A 19,423-nucleotide genomic window follows, 5' to 3' on the forward strand; every position below is an offset into this window, starting at 1 on the left:
CAACCAAGTTCAGTAACGAAATATGATTATGAAAATATGCAACTTAATAGAATGTTCTATAAAAATGCATAATACATGGAGAAAATGAAAATGCTAAGTATTTAACAAATAACGCTGTCATCGTTCATGATAATTAAGATGCAGCGAATACTATTGCAGCTTTTTCAGGTAAACGAAGATTTACTTACTTTTTATACTATAACAAAAAGCCCTGCATAATTTTTGAAATTCGGTGTTTACATGTATGTACATGATTCAAGTTGTTGTCGAACATTATGCGAGATAAAAACTATTTTTTAATATATAAAGAAGTGAAACTCCAGCCGCTGGAGCAGTATTGAATTCTTATCATATACAATTAGTTGGTCCTTTATTTAAAGCAAGTGACCGATTGCCCAAATAGTACAAAACAGCACAAAACAGCACAATACAAAACAACATAAACACATATAAGAATAAAACTGGGGTCACCGCCTTGAAACGGTCAATGCAAACCATTGGGGTTTTATATTTACAAAACAGAGCTGTATTAAATAGTTCAAGCAGTGTGCAGGATGAGGTGACTTTTTGGGTTCAACCTTTAAAGTTTAATGGATTTCAACACGACAATAAGTGGTGCTTTGTTTCAAATAACTTTTTAAAACAAGTGTTCTTATGAATTTCAACTAGTGCATAAACACAGATTTGTATGATGCTTAAGGCAATGTGAAATACATCAGAATAACTTTATTTAATAAACATGTGTTCTTGTTCAAATTTTCCATTTTTAGTGCATTCATTGTACACTTTTGTTTCACACAACGTGAAATTTTGTCTCCGATTTCAGACGTATTTTTGGATTTTTTCCTATGCCTTAAGATATCGGCACAGACTGCAAGAAAAACGGTCTTTAATGCACTATAGATTTTTGCAAATGTATTTCAATAACTTGAGATATTTGCAAACATAAAGTTCTTAACTCTGATTACATTCTGTCCAGCCCGTGTGTAAACCCCTGAAAACCGCGTTGATTCTGCCCCCTTGAGCGCGAAAAACAAAATGTGTTATAAAACATGTACACCATTTCTTTCATGGTCACATGTGATTCTTCAATACACAATCACCATAATAGCAAAACAATATTCGTTTGCATATAATTGCAAATCATAAATATTCAACGGGTGCGTTTATATTACAGAATATCAAAATAATTTGTTTTGATAAGGCTTTCCCATCGGTCTCACTATCAATATTATTCTTAAATATTCTCACTTGGAATGTCAATACACATTTTTAGACTTAAAATATAAAACATTACTACTGAATAATTTACACTGAAATATGAACAAGTGTTTTCACGAAATCGCGTTGATGATATTAAGATTTTTTTGGAAACTGCAATAGTTTTGTTTACGAATCCATAGTGAAATTTACCCCAAAAGAAAGTGCGATATCTGCCGTAATGATTTCATGAATGCAAGTGCCTTTGCATGTATTGTCATTTCTTAAATGTTTCAAAAACAATATGCATGCTTGACATACCATGGGCACCAGTGCATAGGTTTTAATATATTTTTTCTACATTTATAAAGCGCCCTTTTCATACAGTATGTGCGTTCAGAGGCGCTTTACATTTACTCCCGATCACTGGGTCATAAGTCGTCCGTTAACATTCGGCGCAGTATGCAACCAGGGCACATTGGCTTATTTTCCTCACAGGTACCCATTTATACACCTGACAAATGTGGGATTAATTTCTTGCTCAGGAAAAATCCAGTGGTCAGGGCGGGATTCGAACCTCTCGATCTCTAAGCCAGTGTCCTACCATTAGACCACTGCTCCAACTGAGATATTTCAGTGACATTTCAGAGATATTTCTTAATAACTTATACATGTTAATCAAACTTGCAATGATAATTTATTTTCATTAGTTTACAGTTTCAAAGACATTTTAAATCATATGCAAAAGACAATAACAGCCAAATAGTCGCAACTTGACAAATGCCAAAATAGAATTCGTTATTACAATCCAGTTCAATAATAATATTTTTTAAACAAATATATATCTCAACATAGAGAAAATGAAACTCCAGGGGCATTATCAGGATATTCATTCTTATAAAAATCAAGTATAAAAGAAACACGATCAACCAACGCTGAAATTTCAATTTAACCCCTAGTTTAATACAATTGTAATTAAAATTTCATTCAAAGACGTCATTCAAAGAGGCCGTCCAACAGATTTTGGCATGTATTGAAGCTTGTCATTAAATGATTTATATTGATAAATCTAAACAATTGAACTAAAAATCTCCAGTAAAAATAACAAGAATACAATTTTAAAAAAGGAAAAAAAAGGCAACCCTCAACAGGTCTCGAACCACTGACCCCTGGAATCCTGGAGTAAAAAGTCTCCCGCCTAGACCAATCGACCATCCAGTGCTCATGCTTAGAGCGGATGTATTTGTTACTTATATAAGCAGTCCTCGTAGTATCCCAAAATAAAACGACAACAACAGAACTTACCAAATTATTCGCACGACGCTTTATAATTTTCAGGTTTTCAGATCATCAAAAGATGCATATAATAGATATTTAAGAGCATGGTATATGGTCAGTATTACTATTACCTCAAAAATATCATAACTAAAACGAAAATTTGCGAATCTGAAACAACTTTTTATAATTTTGTCAATGTACCATCTGTTGGACGGCCCCTTTTAGTATTGGGATGGACTTAACGTTTCATAATAGACAACGTATAGTATTTGTATATATGAGTCATTTGATTGCTCATGATTATTTCATATAAACACATAAAAATAAATCTTAGTACATTTTTCTTCAGAAACGATCCATTTCCTTTTTACATAAAATAAATTGTATATGCTAAGCATATAAATAGCACAGAATGTTTACATTAAAACTCTTAATCGCAAATTGCATTGGCCGTTAACACGACTTCCTTTCATGATCATCCTCTGGAATATTTCACTTAGTATTATGACTTCAGATTGTGCAGTCATCTGGAAAAAGCTATCAGATGTAATAGCGACGCCAGCAGCTTCGCATTGCGCTATTCTGATTAAAGATATCAGCGTCACCATCTCATGCATAGTCCTCATCTTGTTAAACCACTGAAGAGGCTCTGGGTGTGCAATGATCGCTCGCCGTATCTTCGGAAGTCTTAGTAGTACCCTTGGGCCTTCATCTATCATCTCCGCGATAGTCGCTATCCATGTCTGCCGCTGCTCGTCACTGATTTCACATCCTGCCATCAGGTTTCTCTCGGGTATCATATAATATTTCAGTTGTAATGTGTCTATAGCCGCTTTTAGACTAATCATTGCTTTATGCAAACAGTAAAATAAACTTCTTTTATCAAACACAGTCTGATGATTGTTCTCAGCCAGCCATAGTACAATGTTTTTCAGAGTGTACGATGTAATTTCCTTTTTCTGTGGATTAAGTACATCTTTGACAATCATTTTGAAAATAATCTATATTTAATTTGAACATCATTAAGGTTGCCTTCTAGCTCAGTTTCACCAGTGTTAAAACAAATCCTCCATTCATTCTAAGTGCCTATGCTCGCTACCTTTGAAGCCAACTGGAGTAACATATGCCCCCAATGACACTACTTTCTGAACTACATCCGGTGGAGGCCAATGCCGGACTCTTAAAGCCCATTTTTGCAAGATACGGGGACAAACACAACGAAGGGAGAATACTGTGCCTTGATGAACGACTCCTGCGTCAGTGTAGACGGCATTGACGGTCCTTCACGAGGATGGCGTTGTTCACCTAACCTGATTATACCTGGAGGACATACATGGGGAAACTACTCTTTGCTCAGATATTCATCATTCCATAAGGCTCTTCTCACAAATGGATGAATAAACTGATCGCGTCTCCCTAAACGCAGCTTACAGTGACCATGATAATAATAACGAAAATTTAATATCATAAAGGTAATCTCTCTCGAAATGTTGTTACAATTAACACCATCTTCTACGCACATTACGTTATCTATTACACGCATTACATCTGAATCACTCTTAAAACAGCAGGTAAGACCCTCGCCCTTGCTACCCGTTGTGATGTTCGTGAAGCCCTTAAAACGATCACGTCTAGTGCGTAGACTATCCTCCTCCCTGTAAGCGTCTCTCCGGGCCTGTCGGACATGTGGTCCATTCCCCAACAGGTCCATAACTCTTAATGTCTCCTCAGAAATATTCGCCAAGTGACCCTGTAATGTACATTTTAACAATGCAAACAATTGGTTAAACTTATGCAATACATTTTTTTAATGAACATTGATGGCAAAATAAATTGCCGGTTTATAGAAAGTGAAGTATTATTTCACACGAAAACTTAATAAACTGCGATGTAATGTTTGTTTTTTAAAAGTTGATAATTTAAACGACGGTTCATAATTACTTCAAATGGACAACACTTATGTAATTCAATTCCTTTGGTATCTAGTTTAAAGAAAACGTCGGACAAAATATAGTTTTGTAACGCAAAATGTTAAGTAAGTCATTATCATTTCCAAACATTTTAATGCTATTATATTATGGTACTTAATGATGATTATATTATGGTTATGATGCTTAATTATATTGGGGCGATGTCGTCATTATGGAAACTACTTACTGGTGTGTAGTAGTGACAGGATGATGTACTTTGCCGGGGGTCTTTTGGGGAAACTGACTCATTATATTCACTACCATCTTCTGCCATCTCCATATGTCACGAACTATAAAATAAAAAAAAAAATACTTTTATATGAAATTTACCATACAAAACACAAAGCTACTGCAATACATCAACGCTTTCATTTGAGCATACAAATGGTGATGTGCATGTCTGCAGCAAGTATATCCGTATTAAATGCCTGTATTTGTACGTGTTTCAGAGTAAACAATGCCGTCTTTTTAAGAAAATTTAAAGCAAGTTCGTTTAGGTGGGATGTTATAAAATCATGCACATATGATATTGAAAATAAGTGAAGACCTTTCAGTACATTCAATATTCAGGACAACACTCTTGTCAGGAGCCATACGTTATTGTAATTTTGTTAAGTGTATTTGGTGTAAAAAAAATCTAAATGGACACAACTACGACACTTGTGAAGAACACAAATAAATCACATGTATGGTGTATAGTGCATTCATATTTGCCATTAACATAGCTGATACAGTGCATGCAAAATCTAGGCTTTCATTTGTATCTGTTTGTTTACACAGCAGTTTGAAGTATGCATTCTCCTAAATCATTCCGATAAAAAGGCTTAATTTTCATACTGTCAGCGATAACGTTTGTTTCATATTTCTAAACGCAAAGACATTTTGTATCGTAGTAAAGCGTCATTTATTAAAAAAGACACACAATTCAAACACTTCTTTTGTATGCTATCGGCTTACATAAACTACCATATGCTAACGATATTAATATGATATATGGCAAACCATAAAAAGGAGATTGTAAAAAAAGTTGCAGTATACTTAGGTGTCTTCTTGATCATTCACATCTGAAGTTTAATATTTTAGCCAGCTCAACGTAATTGGAGAAAATGAAACAAGAAGAATGTCGCATGCATGATTTAACCGATAAACCTTAAACATAGCACGAAGTTTAAAATCAGTATATGCCAGTGCATATCCGGATTATGTATACTAGTATGCGCAATTTCAATTCACCATTAATATCTCAGTTTAGGTGCAAACTGTTCATTTAACCATATAATAATTTCCTCTTTGCACATGGAATTTCTGAACACATAAATGTTTGTGTACTTAAGTTTATATGCTACTCAAAATTTGCAAAGACTTTTAATAGTATTGTAATTTGAAGTTCACCCCTAGCTAGATTCAGCCAGCGTCACGTATCAATGATAAATCAATACATAAAAATCAAATCAAAAACACACATTCTTATATCAAACCCTGCAAAATAACAATTTATATTAAATTTAATTAAATTGAAGATAATGTGAAAATAAAAAGTGATCCTTAGCAAATTTTGAGTAGTATACATCAAAATGTATATAGCATACATGGGATAATTGTATTTACAACTTTCAAATACCTATAATTGACAGGACTTCAAAAATAAAAAAGAGTGCACTCATCGTCAGATTATACTAAGATTATATTACATTATATGCATATTTTTTCTAGCTTTTTCTTGCTAGACTCTTCTTACTAGAGACAATTATAAGCGAAAGGGTGACTTTCTATAAAGTGAAATCTACACAACTATAACTTCTTACCGGAAAATTAATCACACATGTATCACTTTTAACTGCAAAGTGACGAATACACACAGACAAACCGGTACTTCCTACACAGTGAAAAAGACAGATATTGCTCTAATGGTTGTTCACAAACGATTAAGACACAGAACGTCAGATAAATCCTTCTGGCATTTGTGTACCGCTAAAAGCACGGTAGTGAATAAGAATAAATATCCCGTATATAATGAACAGAACATAAATTTATTAGCTTTAAGTGATCCCCAGCTTCAATATTGATAAAGGCCATACTTTAAATCTTTAACAAGTCCATTCATCACATATCCATTTCTTGAAAGAAAAACTGTTTAGACGTTATGTATAGCACATCTTTATTCCTGAGAACATTTGAGATTATTGTTCAAGAAACCCATGAAAAAAGGATATAATATGTACGATGTGCACACATTAAACAGTCGGCCAACTTATTGAACCACCTACGAATTATTTAGCCAGAAAATGCTCTTAAGTCCATGCGTAAATAACAAAAAACGGGAGGCTTAATATACCAGATTACTCAGCCAAACTAAACCCAAGAACACAAACTCACTATTAATCAACGGATAACAAATATTAACACACATGTACGACTCTTCCAAAAACGCGTTATTCGAAATATTCATTATAATTTCTTGCTTAAACACTGTTGACATTTCCTTTGTTCATTTTCAAAAGAAGTTCAAATCTGTAACGTCGTTGACATAAAAATGCTCATATACATAGTTCAGTATATAAATGCCATATTGTATGGTAAGATATCATTGAGCTAATACGACCCTAGTATTAAATTATGTATATACTGATGTATTGGTGTCCAAAAACCTAATACGTTTATTTCGGTCCTATATTAAACCGAACTGATAGCAAGATTTGTTATTTTTTTACTTGATATTGTGCGTCGTTTTGAAATATCTAGGCGGTATTTTATCGCTTTTCAACACATGCAAGACAGGCATGAAACAAGTTTCTGGCCTTATGATAACGTTTTTTACACTACTAGCTTTAGGAGCCCACATTAGAATTCGCAATCAATATCAGCACTGTTTCGTGACTCTTGGTTAAGTAAGGTATCTGATCATGTTTATTATCCGAACAGTTTCACAATTAGTTGCAGTGTTCTGATAAAATTCGACCATCATTCGTTATTACTAACAATTAAATTACCCATACCCACGTTATCTAATTTACATTCAATTTACCTTTATATTTCGTTAAAATCCAAATTTAGCCCAGTGACATGAATCGTTGTTCATGTTTTATTAAGTAAACGATTTTAACTTACCAATATTATACTCTAATCCTATAATGTTTTGATAAAAATGGTTTTAATAGTATATGTGCATCAATTGATAACGATACATACTATAGTTATCTTCAGTCCAATATACACGGAAATAAATACTGCATCGGTTTAAGGGTGTATACTGTTTTAAACAAATTGTGTTAATTCAATACTACTATTGGGAAAAGTGTCAATCATAAAGTGTTGTAGACATGTGTAATATTAAGTCAACGAATAATAACGCAATAATTTACAAGCAATGAACGTGGGATATTATATGTATCTCTTCCGACATTGGCATCGGACTAAAGAAACGGTAACAGGCATTAAGAGTTAAAGAACAAAATAAATTCATCAATTAGTAAAAATTAAGCTTGTCTTCTGATAATCATTGTATAACATGCCTTTTCATCTTAATTACTTAAATATAATTAAAACACACATACCTTGTTGTTAACACTTAAATATCACCACATCGTCAAATATGTTCACCTTTTCCGTGCGATCTGAGCTGATAAAATGGAGTGTATTGAGGACTTTGATACTACATAAAGAACACATTATCTGGCGAAACAGATATTGATCGACATCACAACGACATCACAACGAAGATAACACTAAATAAGCATTTTGCCAGGTCATTAAATTTATGAACGAAGGATTATACTCTTGCCGAGCAACATATACTAATTGTTTACAACAAAAACAACCATAAGAGAGCGTTGCAAACACTTTTCCGATTTTTAATTAAACTAACTTCATCTGTCCACAACTATTTGATGGCTAAATTATATTGAGTTACGTAAACATAGCACAGGACAATTCGTATGGAACGGCTCCCTAACAACGTTTCTTATATATAACACATTGGGGATAAGACAACGATCGATGCACATTAAACCATTTCCGGTACATAACTTCAATAATGTAAACATTTTTAAAGCAAACATGCACATCTTGAATGAAACATCTCGTTTATTGTGTAGCCGTTGAGTCTATTTAATGTAAAATAAGTAAATAGATAGTTACGAGTAAAATATCGTAACTAGTGGGTGGTACATTAGTTCAAAGTAATCTAGGCCAAAGAATCGTGCCAAGGAGGTCTTATCTTGAACACATGTAATGGTTGTGTTATATTTTGAAAAACATAAAAAAACATTTATAAAATACTGTACAAACATATATGAACATTTATTTTCAACACTATCCATAATTTAACATATGTATATAGTAACAATTGACCTTTGTTGATAATAATTAATTCATTGTTAAATGTACATCAACAATAATTATAATTGCGCTATAACACAAATAAGAATAATTATCGTTTCACTTTATATTGAACATTGCCATATTTCGTGAGGAATAAGAAGAATCAAACGCTGATATCGCAAAAACTGAATTCTTCTGAGCAAAACATTTATCCCAAGCTTGCTCCTCTCCACCGAGGTGTTAACATGGGTACCTGTGATTGAAATAAGCTAATGTGCCGTGACTGAAAACTGCGCAAAGAATAAGCGGATTACTTATATATCAGTGATCAGAAGTTAATGAGAACATCGGCAGAAGATGCACATGTCATCAAAGCAGACTTAAAACCCGACATATTTCCTTTTTCATGGATGCACGATACTATTTGTAATTTTATGTTCACAAAATTAAACAATACACGTTATTGACGTATTGTCTTAACATTGGTGGTTAATGTCTTCGCCAAGTCAGAGTGGTATCTGAATTACAAATGCATGTACAGTAGAACATTTAAAACAATAGTTCAGTCATTTACATTAGTAGACCGGCGAAACTATTAATCATATCAACACTAGTCCCATCAAAGTTAATTGAAGGCACGTCATTAATTAGTATATAGATGCAATACGTATATCTTATACTTTGAGCAAACTGTCCGCATTCACACCTTCCACTACGCCTTGGAGAAGTCTGTTTGTGCACAAAAGGTTCAACATCCCAAGTTCAGTGTTCAACCTGGAATACCAAACCAGAAGCCCAGGGTGGGCGATAATGGCTCTCCTCATTTTCAGTAATCGTAGAAGTATCCTGGGACCTTCATCTATCATAATTGAAATAATGTATTTTGATGTACGCTTCTGATTTTCTGTTATTCCACAGGCTGCCAAAAGGTTCATTTCTAGTATCATGTAATATGGTAAATTGTATATGCATAGTGTCTATAGCCGTTTTTAGAAAAATCGAAAAGTAACGCAAGCAATTAAATAACGTATCTTCATGACACAATACATGTTGTTGTTTCTCTGCAATCCATAAAACAATGTTTTCATGTTGTACGATGTTATTTTTTCCTAGGTTTAAGTACATCTTTTACGATCATTTTAAAATAACATATGCCTTAATTTGTGCATCTTTCAGGTTGCACATACGTTCGATTTCACCAGTGTTTAAACACAGACGCCATTCCACGTGCTTATACTCACTACCGTTAAATGCAACAGGAGTATCGCACGCTTCTAGGGATACAACTTTCTGAACTACATCCGGTGGAGGCCAATGTCGAGGTCTTGTAACCCATCGATTCAGTATAGTTGGACAACCCAGGGAATATACTATGTCTATATCACCAAAACTAATATATGAATATGATAATGACGGTCTGGCACGTTGATTGCCATGATACCCTTTCATCATATCCTGAAAATATCTAATAAAACAAATCACTGCTCAGGAGAGTTCCCCGATATCCATCATCAACAAGGGAATCGCGTATTATTGGCTGTCTCAACTGACCACGTGTCCCTAATAGAAGCCTGCAATGACTAGGATAACAAAGAGGGAAGTTCAATGTTAATACGGTCAATGCTTGAGACATTTTGTCATAACTTAAACCATCTTCTAAACAAACGGCACCATGTATGACATGCAAAATGTCTGTATCGTTCTCGATACAATTTGTCAGACCCTTCCCGTAGTAATCTGAGTGAACAGATGACCATTAAATCTATTCAACAGCTTATCCCTTATCCTGTAACCATCTATCTTTGCCTATCTTTGTGTGGCCCATATCCCATCCAGTCCATAAGTCTACATGTCTCATCGGAAGCATTTGCCCACTTACTCTGAAATTAAATTTGAACGGCCATTATTCACACACACAATTTCAAATAATACATTTAACAAAATGAAACAAATACATCGCCAACACAAGTGGAAAACAAATGAATTAATTTTGTATTGACGTATAGCTGCGCTTAGGTATTGTTTTTTCGTTTTCAAACACACCAGAAAACCAATGCACTACAACGAATTTACGAAAAACATCTTAACGCATTTAATGAAGTGTTGTCGTTTTGGCGCTAAACAATTGACCATACGAACTTTTGACGCCAACACAGCAAACAAAGAACGATCAAAACGAAATATGTAAGTGACGTGCTGCCGTTCTGGTTATTTTTTGAGTCATCTACGAAGTACAAACAGTATAGTACATCTTTTTGTATTGATATTTTCTGGCAAAAGTTTCCTATTTGTTGACGAGAACTGAAATAGAACGGTCTGCAAGAATTATCATGATTGTAGCTAAATTTTCATTAAATGCCTATACATAATATGGATCACTACATGTTTCAATGATCCTATGTAGAATTACAAGAACAAGCATTTGATTGAAAGCGGGCATGTATAAACACGATGTTAATTATATAAAATTTAAATCGTTCAAGATTGACTCTACTAACTGAGGTGTCACGACTGGATAAACTGCTTTGCCTTAATTTCACGCGTGCATTACCACCTTCAGCCATCTCTGTATAATCAAAAAGGGTAAACACAATCACATGCGTTACTTAAAATACAATATTTGGAGAGTGAGTTTACTGAATGTGTTTGTTTATTCACTTCAAATACTGTCTTCTGAAATGTTCAATACAAAACAAATATATAATTCTAACACGGCACGTGCCAAATTTCATATAAACAAAGAAGAAAATCGTCTATGGTTTATTCTGCAATAATTATGGCAGGAGCTTATACACTGACAGCAAGCGCTGTAACTAAAAAAACATACCGATACATTTTCCATCAGCGTAACAATCCGGTATTGGCTATTATTGAGGGCGGAGATCTGGTCGACAGAACAGTCGAAAGTTATTTTTATGGGCGGAACTTCACATAAAATAGTACACAAGAAAAATAAATATACATTGTATAAATCTTTAGTAAAAACCTTGTAAGAATCGAAACAATTCGTGTACGTTATAGTTTGTTGTCGAATAAACCACGGCCGGAAGTTTAAATGCGTAGGGATTAAATCACGAGTGCGAAATAAAATAATTTACTAATCAATTAACGTTTTTTTTTATTTTATGCTTTTAAGTGGCGAATTGGTTAATATATGTGATCTAAAAACATGTATGCAATGTTTTTCAAACAGTATTAAATAACAGTAAAACGTATCGATATTTGTCACTGTTTAATTGTGGAACGATGTCTTTTTTACCTGATGACGTCAATATTCAAGATAAACTCGGAATTGGTTTAGATCTAAAAATTTGTCATACGAGTAAAAAGAATTTAATACACAAATGTGTTTGTGTTTGTTAGAATATCGATATTTTTACGAGCTATACTAGAACATGAATATTTTCACTCCCGGCTGCATCCCTCGTGAACATATGCATTTCAAGGATCAAATGCGAAACCTATAATCTACCGAAACCAACGAATATCTTATATTACGTGCGCAATTCAAGTACTTAAAGTATGATAAATACTGCATTAAAATAACTTACTTAGAGGATATTGCTAATATGTAGGGCAACCTAATAATATTATTGAGTTTAATTATAGTACCTTAGTGTTTTGTGTGTACATGCACTTCTTTAGTATTATGTGTTTAATAATTGTTCTTAAAAAGGAGGGAAAGGGGTGTCGGGTTTAAGCCGAATTTTGATGTCGGCGTAATAGCATTGTGGATCTTAAAATAATATTGAAAACAATAAAAATCACTATACACCGCTCTTGAAAAGTCGCATAGCTCCAAACAATTGTGATATTTTCGATTCAATTACTGTAACAGCAGCCTTTATTATTTTACATTACAGGACAAAACAGGAACATAACATAACTGCTATCAATGCAGATACAAAACGAATTAGATTAATGATAGATCATTTAGTATATTATAAACTATACTACACGCTGTAAAAATGATTAAATCAACGGATGATAACTACAGCATTGAGGCAATGCGTATTTGGTCTCTATTCCGGCTCTGTTAAGATTAAAGCCATTTAAAAGACGTTGTTATAAATATATGTACTCATCATGTACATAATTAGTCAGCAATTAATATATAAAGAAGCGATGGTGGTAAGAAAACATAAACATACTACTTTAAAGTCATCCGTTGATAAGAATAATAATTCGAAAAACATAATCAAATACTTCAGTTATTGCTTCCGGTCATTCGCGAACTGTTAAATCAGCTATCGATTAGGGGATAGTATACACTCGCGTTGGAGATGTGCAAAAGATGTATTCATAGCAATCAAATGGTCATAGCTTCGATATCAGGTATCGGTTCTACCCACGACGAGGATTTTGAAAGCTGTTGTAGCGTGTTCACATTCCTTTAATGATTTCACAGGCTACTTTTTAAACTCATTCTCGGACAATTTAAATTCACCAAACGCATTATTTATTATATGTTTTAAGAAATAATGAATATTCATATACAAAAACAAACGGGTCAAATAACTGCATCACAAGTACATCATAAATTTACAACTATTCCATCTGTACACATTATTCCGGCATTTAGCTTTACGATCATAGTGGTTTCATTTTTTAAGGATTTTTACATTAAACATGGTGGTTTAGTGACATAAATGGTTATATAAGTAAACTATTTAATTACCCATGGAAAGGATTTAAACCTAATTTGTTTTGCCTTAATTTGTTTGTTTACGAACGCTGGATTTACAAATCCCTCGAGTTACTTAGAGAAGCGTTAGATTTTCGGTTGGTGATAATTGTCTCATTATCTGTAAAATAAAACGCTACATTGTTTTTTTTTTAAACCTTTTATTAATTGAAATGTATCTAAAATTTCAAAACCTGTAGAAGAAAGTCACTTTTAATTATAACTTTTACGTTTAAGCGATGTGTTAGATAAGGTAAGGGTTGAACGCAGCTACCTTGCTTGGATGTGTTGCGCATTATATTTGATATCTTAACTGAAAAATTCAAACATCATGATACTCGTTCTACTAGAAAATGATGAAACGGTAATCAAGTTTCATGGTTCAAGGTGTCTAAGCCTCGCTAAATTAACCGATATATCATCAACACATTCTCAAAACTGTCGGGCTACACTTTTCTACAAATAAAAGTTGTATGCGAGGGTACAAATCCGTTTATAGAGCTATTACAAACAGTATAATCACAGCTGCAATGCACAAAAACGGTTATGTACATCAATCGGAAAAAAACAATAAATTTATAACTTAAAATGTGGACAGACTAATAAATGACATGTTGGATCAAAACGCACTTGTATGCTCGAGTTATGTTTAAAATTAAATACTTAAGGATACTTATGGTGTTGGGATAGAAACAAATATGCAACATAGCAATATACAAATCGTATTCTAGTAGCAAACAAAACCCGAGTTGCATAAAAGTCCCTTTAGCTTGCCGATAGATGCACATCAATGAGAGTCCTACTAGAACTATGTGTTAAGTCCCGAAAACGATTAAAATATACTCTACTTCTGTTTGAGACATAAGTCGCGACAAGAAGTACGACAGCTCAGTTGCCATGGAACACACCGCTTCCTGCTAAAACACGTCATCTGACGTCCTGTTTTGCTACAAACGTGTTCAACATATTGTTTGACATATAAACTTATTTTATATAGATCTTATATCAATTATATGAAACAATTTCTTTTGTAAAGTATTGGAGCTGTGTTTTTCTTGTTAAATTGTGTATACAATTTACACAAGCCGTCCTTTCATTTTCTTAAGTTGTATCGAGTAGTTCGTGTATACATATATTTTGTATTAGGTTGTATAATTCAATAATTTGTATAACATGTATGCATGTTGCCGTTACTTTCCCCGCTCCTTAGAGTGTTAATGAATGTCTTCGTCGTTAACACCGGCAAACATATGCATATTGATGTATGCATATACAGTAATGCCAGTCGCCGTCCCATATACCTTTACACGCAACTCCCATCACCCTTTTTTGTCCACGCCACTCCCTCCCCATACATTGACCGCGGCACATCTGTGCTTGCCAATAACTTGTCACAACAATCCCTCAAAAATGCATTGTCACACAATTCCCCTCCTAATACCATGTCAACGACTTACAGCGTCTGTTTCAGCCACGTCCTCAGTATATCGTACCTCGCTTCGCAGTCAGTGCAGTCGCCATTTTGGAGATTGCGCGTTATGGCAAGGATACGAGGTTTTCTCACGTTCAAAGAACCCGCAAGCTTGAAACAAGCAGTGCCATTGGTTTAAAATGTTTGCGGAATTAGCCGAAGGTCTCGATAAACATTTTTTAATAAATATATGTTACAAGGCTATAAATGTTGACTTCAAACAATTGGTCATCCCTTTTTCATTATGAAACTTAACAATCAAACGTTGTGTTAATATTGACATGACACTGTTTTGTTTGCCCCTAATATAAACCACAAGTTGTAAATATTTTTATTTTCACTTTTAAGCCCATCTTCGAAAATAAACGATCGGATTCGGAGGTTATAAATATTGACTAGCATCGTGCTTAATCTTTCCTTAAGACGGAAACATTACAACTCACCGTTCAAGTTGTAGACGAACTGTATGTCTTCTGAGTCCCGGCTCTTGCTGTTGCCACAAAAATCGACCCTTATGACGTCACCTCTGTTTATGCTCAGTACCTTAATAATGTTGAGAACAAACCTATCGACTTGAGTGTGCAGATACTACGTTTAACATGACATAAAAAAAGGTTCCTCGGACTTCTCTCACTTCTGTTTAAAAGGGATAGCTTAAGCTGTCTTTAAATATCACAATAAAGTGAACCAAATTTTAATTTCAAATCTAAAATGCAAACCATTAAAATAAACTGTGTGAAATGGAAAACGTAAATACTCTCTGTACAACAACACCAACTGTTAAGAGTAATGCGCATCACTTAACAAAGCGACACGAGCCAGTGTTTCTAAAAACAGACTCATTTGTTATGCTTAAGAATCGGGGCCTGGACAAAAAGACAGTCTGTGGGAGGTCTTGGGTTCGATCTTCACAGAGGAGCATTTAAAGGCTCTTTTCAAATACACCTTGTACTGTTTGTTTTTTCCGAAAAACGGACTTGATATACTCTATATAAGCTAAATGTTTTAAATTATTTCTGACTAAACTAAATATGAACCTCGCTCTGGAAAAACGAGGTTTAATTAAAGCGCCTAAAGTGTCGTACCGGATTAGCCTGCGCAGTTTTCATAATCTATTCGTGGACGACACTTTTCGCCTAAACTTGATATTTGTTTAGAAGGGACTTCTTTTAAACGAAAAAAAATCCATAGAAGAGGAATGTGTCGTCCCTGATAAGCATGTAATGACTGTACATGTTAATCTGGATGGACAGTCTACGCACATGAATTTAGCCCAGTTTTCCCTGAGCAAGGCTAATATATTTTCATATAACGAGGCTCTGATTGTTGTGACACTTTCCGGGCTGGGCTCGGGCCCGTCGTCATACCTCTCCTGTGAGATTTCCTGCAGCGTATTTTCCGTGCGGCTCGTGAGTAACACGGACATCACCGTGACACATCACATGATTTTTGGAGCCTCGGGCTGGGGAAGAAGAGATTAATGCTTGTGCGTAGTGAGTCATCCCAGATAAGAATGAGCAGTCACACAGGTTTATCTGGAACGTCATTTTTCGCCTCAACTCGATTTTCGCTAAAAAGAGACTTTGTTTAACAACAATTTACATAAAATTGGAAAGAGTCGACCCTGATTTTCCTTAGCGTAATACACAGGCTTATCTGGGAATACACATTACGCACATCAATGACGCCCAGTTTTTCAGAACGCTGCTAATTCGAATCTCTAATTCACTGACAGCAGACAACAATGTTTACATATTTTACAAAAAACAGTTGTATTTATTCAACATACATTAGTATGCAAATGTCTTTTTTTCTCTAAATCATTTTACATTTTACAGTCATTATAATTGTGAAACTTATATGCTTTAGTGTAACCATACAAACAAGTTTGAATAAAAGATCTATGACCGTAGAATTACATAATCTAGCCGCCGCACGTTATCTATTTATAAATCTACAAATCAAAAGACAGCTGAGTCATCAAACTATTATACCAAGGCAGAGTATCTGGGTGAGCAAATCACGGCAATAGGAATAGAATCATCGGACTATTTTAATCAAACATACCGAATTCCGTAACAAAAGCATAACCCAAAGACGCATGGTATAATTGCATATTATTTACTACTTTATTATTTAACTTAACTTTACTAACCGATTCAAACGATCAACCGTTTTGAGTCTAAAATTGTTATATTACTTAATTATATTTTGGATCGTTACACTAACACAAGAAAACGTCCGCATACGAAACGGCTGCCCAACTACTAATATATTTTAATAACAATTTGTAAGATGATGATATAACATTGATCGATGCATTTAACAACATACACGAGACATAATACAAAGATGTTCATAAAACAGTGATGTGTTCCTAGGATTTTTACATATTGAATGCATGTATACTTTATATCAAATATTTATATTGAACGGTTATCTGTATCTTCAGGTTACCGAGGTCAACTTAGTAGTAATTTAGTGGTTCTATCTTCAACACATTTCATTGTGTATGTTATAACAGTGATCGAGACATTCATTTCACATGATGCAAATACAAAAAATGTTAAATCCTAATGTGTTCAATGTTAAACACATATGTAGAATTAATTATAGAATATAAGAAAACATATCACATTCGAATACTTCATTTAGATATAAAAATACATGTAAAGCAGTTTATGTTTTGCAGAGGTTTAATCAAGTATTCAATGTTTAAATTATTGATAAATGTTAATGTATAAAAAGATATTTGCATCATTTATAGTGATGAATATGTTTTGTTATATATCACTTATTTATTTTCATTACAGCATTACCATAATGTTGAAAAAAATAATGTAAGTACAATTAAATAAAGATGAAATTAATGTAATAAAAAGACAAGAAATGCATTCAAACGTTTACTATGTTGTAAGTATCAAGTACGGCGCGACCAACCGACTGATTAATAAATGGGTTTAACTTAAACCAAAATGAATACATTTTAAAAGTCATATCTTTATTGTCCGACATGGAAATTTGTACAAGAATCAATTATAAATGTTCAACAGTTATACTAACTGATGCATTTTTCTTTATATTAACAGTATTTATCTTTTATAAACTTACTGTAGAATAATAGTCATACAATATGTTGAATAACAGTTATGAAATGTTACGTTAAATTATAGATCTAACTTGTATCCTAAAATCTCAGCGTATATTCTATTTTATATGGCACAGCGTGTTATATGTCCTACACATGTCACAGTGTGCCTGCAACGGCCAATCTTGTGTCGAGCACATAAATCAAAGTTCTAGGCAATGAAACATCAACATTGACATCAAAGGATTATAAAAATTTCAACGGGTAATAATAAAGAACACGATCATCACCGATTATTATTTGATCAGACGAGATAATACATCAGTTTAGGTTCTTAATAGGGAATAATGCGGCAAGAAATGCAACAGGAAGCTGAAGTAGGCGACTTAACAATTCAAAGTTATGGTTAACAGCATTCAAATAAAAGGATTGTCACTGGGTTAACACAAAACCATCAGGTATCGTCAACTTGTGTTTGTCCCACCTCTTTCGAAATAAATATTATTGGAATTAATGTATTTCGAAGACTTTTTAACTCTGCAATTATACTTTTTTTCAAGGGTTGGCGATGTATTATCGCGGATTTGCATTAAGTGTTACAATTTTATTGCAACGCATTCTGCGAAATTGTTACATACTTTCCCGAGAATTAGGCGATAAAGCTTAAATAATCGTTATGTTGATTTGAATTACGGTTTATATATATGCACAGTCACCTACTCATTTATAACCGGCAACATGTGTCAACGTATTCTTACAGTTCTAGCTGCAATCAAGATTTAATAACGTCACATAGCAACTTCATTATGTTCATACTTACACTTCAACGAGTTCATATCGACATGTGCAAATATAATTATTACCCAAATATAATGTTTCCATTGAAAATGTCATTCGCAATTATTTTGTTTTTTGGAATAAAGAACAATACGAATCATTGTTTCATGACTCAATAGAGGAAGCTTATGTTACATGTATCACTAGTTCATAATTTTATCTGAATAAATGATACACGTACAGTAGTATATTTAAAACGATACCTCAATAAATTTACATAGTAGTTTGCTAGCAATATTGAACATATCAGGCAGATTCATTTGAGGAATGACGCTTCTTGCAGTCGAAGCAAAACGTGTAAGTATCGCTTGCATCATACAGTCAGGTTCCGCACTCACGCTGTCAATTCTGCAGTGCGAGATTCTGATCATGTACAGGATCAACAATTCCAGTTCAGTTTTCACAACAGAAAACCGAAACAGAGGCTCAGAATGTGCGATAATGGCTTCCCTCATTTTCGGCAATCGTAGTAGTATTCTTGGTCCTTCGTCTATCATGTCCGTAATAGTTGCGATCCATGTAAGCTGCTGATCTTTCCTCATTCCACAGGCTTCCGATAGGTTCCTCTCTGGTAT

General features: G+C 33.9%; 1 protein-coding gene and 1 long non-coding RNA gene across 3 annotated transcripts in view; one reads left to right on the forward strand and one right to left on the reverse strand.

The window, feature by feature from the left end:
* The window catches only part of LOC127867884 (insulinoma-associated protein 1a-like), a 499,447-nt gene that overhangs the window by 64,386 nt on the left and 415,638 nt on the right, over nucleotides 1-19,423 (forward strand). The window lies entirely within an intron of this gene.
* On the reverse strand, nucleotides 1,879-8,132 carry LOC127867894 (uncharacterized). Its single transcript, XR_008043785.1, has 3 exons — nucleotides 8,003-8,132; nucleotides 4,636-4,738; nucleotides 1,879-4,228 (listed from the first exon to the last, which is right to left on the reverse strand). It is a non-coding gene; the product is annotated as an uncharacterized LOC127867894 (long non-coding RNA).

Source organism: Dreissena polymorpha, chromosome 2 (genome assembly GCF_020536995.1).
Source record: "Dreissena polymorpha isolate Duluth1 chromosome 2, UMN_Dpol_1.0, whole genome shotgun sequence".
Lineage (NCBI taxonomy): Eukaryota > Metazoa > Mollusca > Bivalvia > Myida > Dreissenidae > Dreissena > Dreissena polymorpha.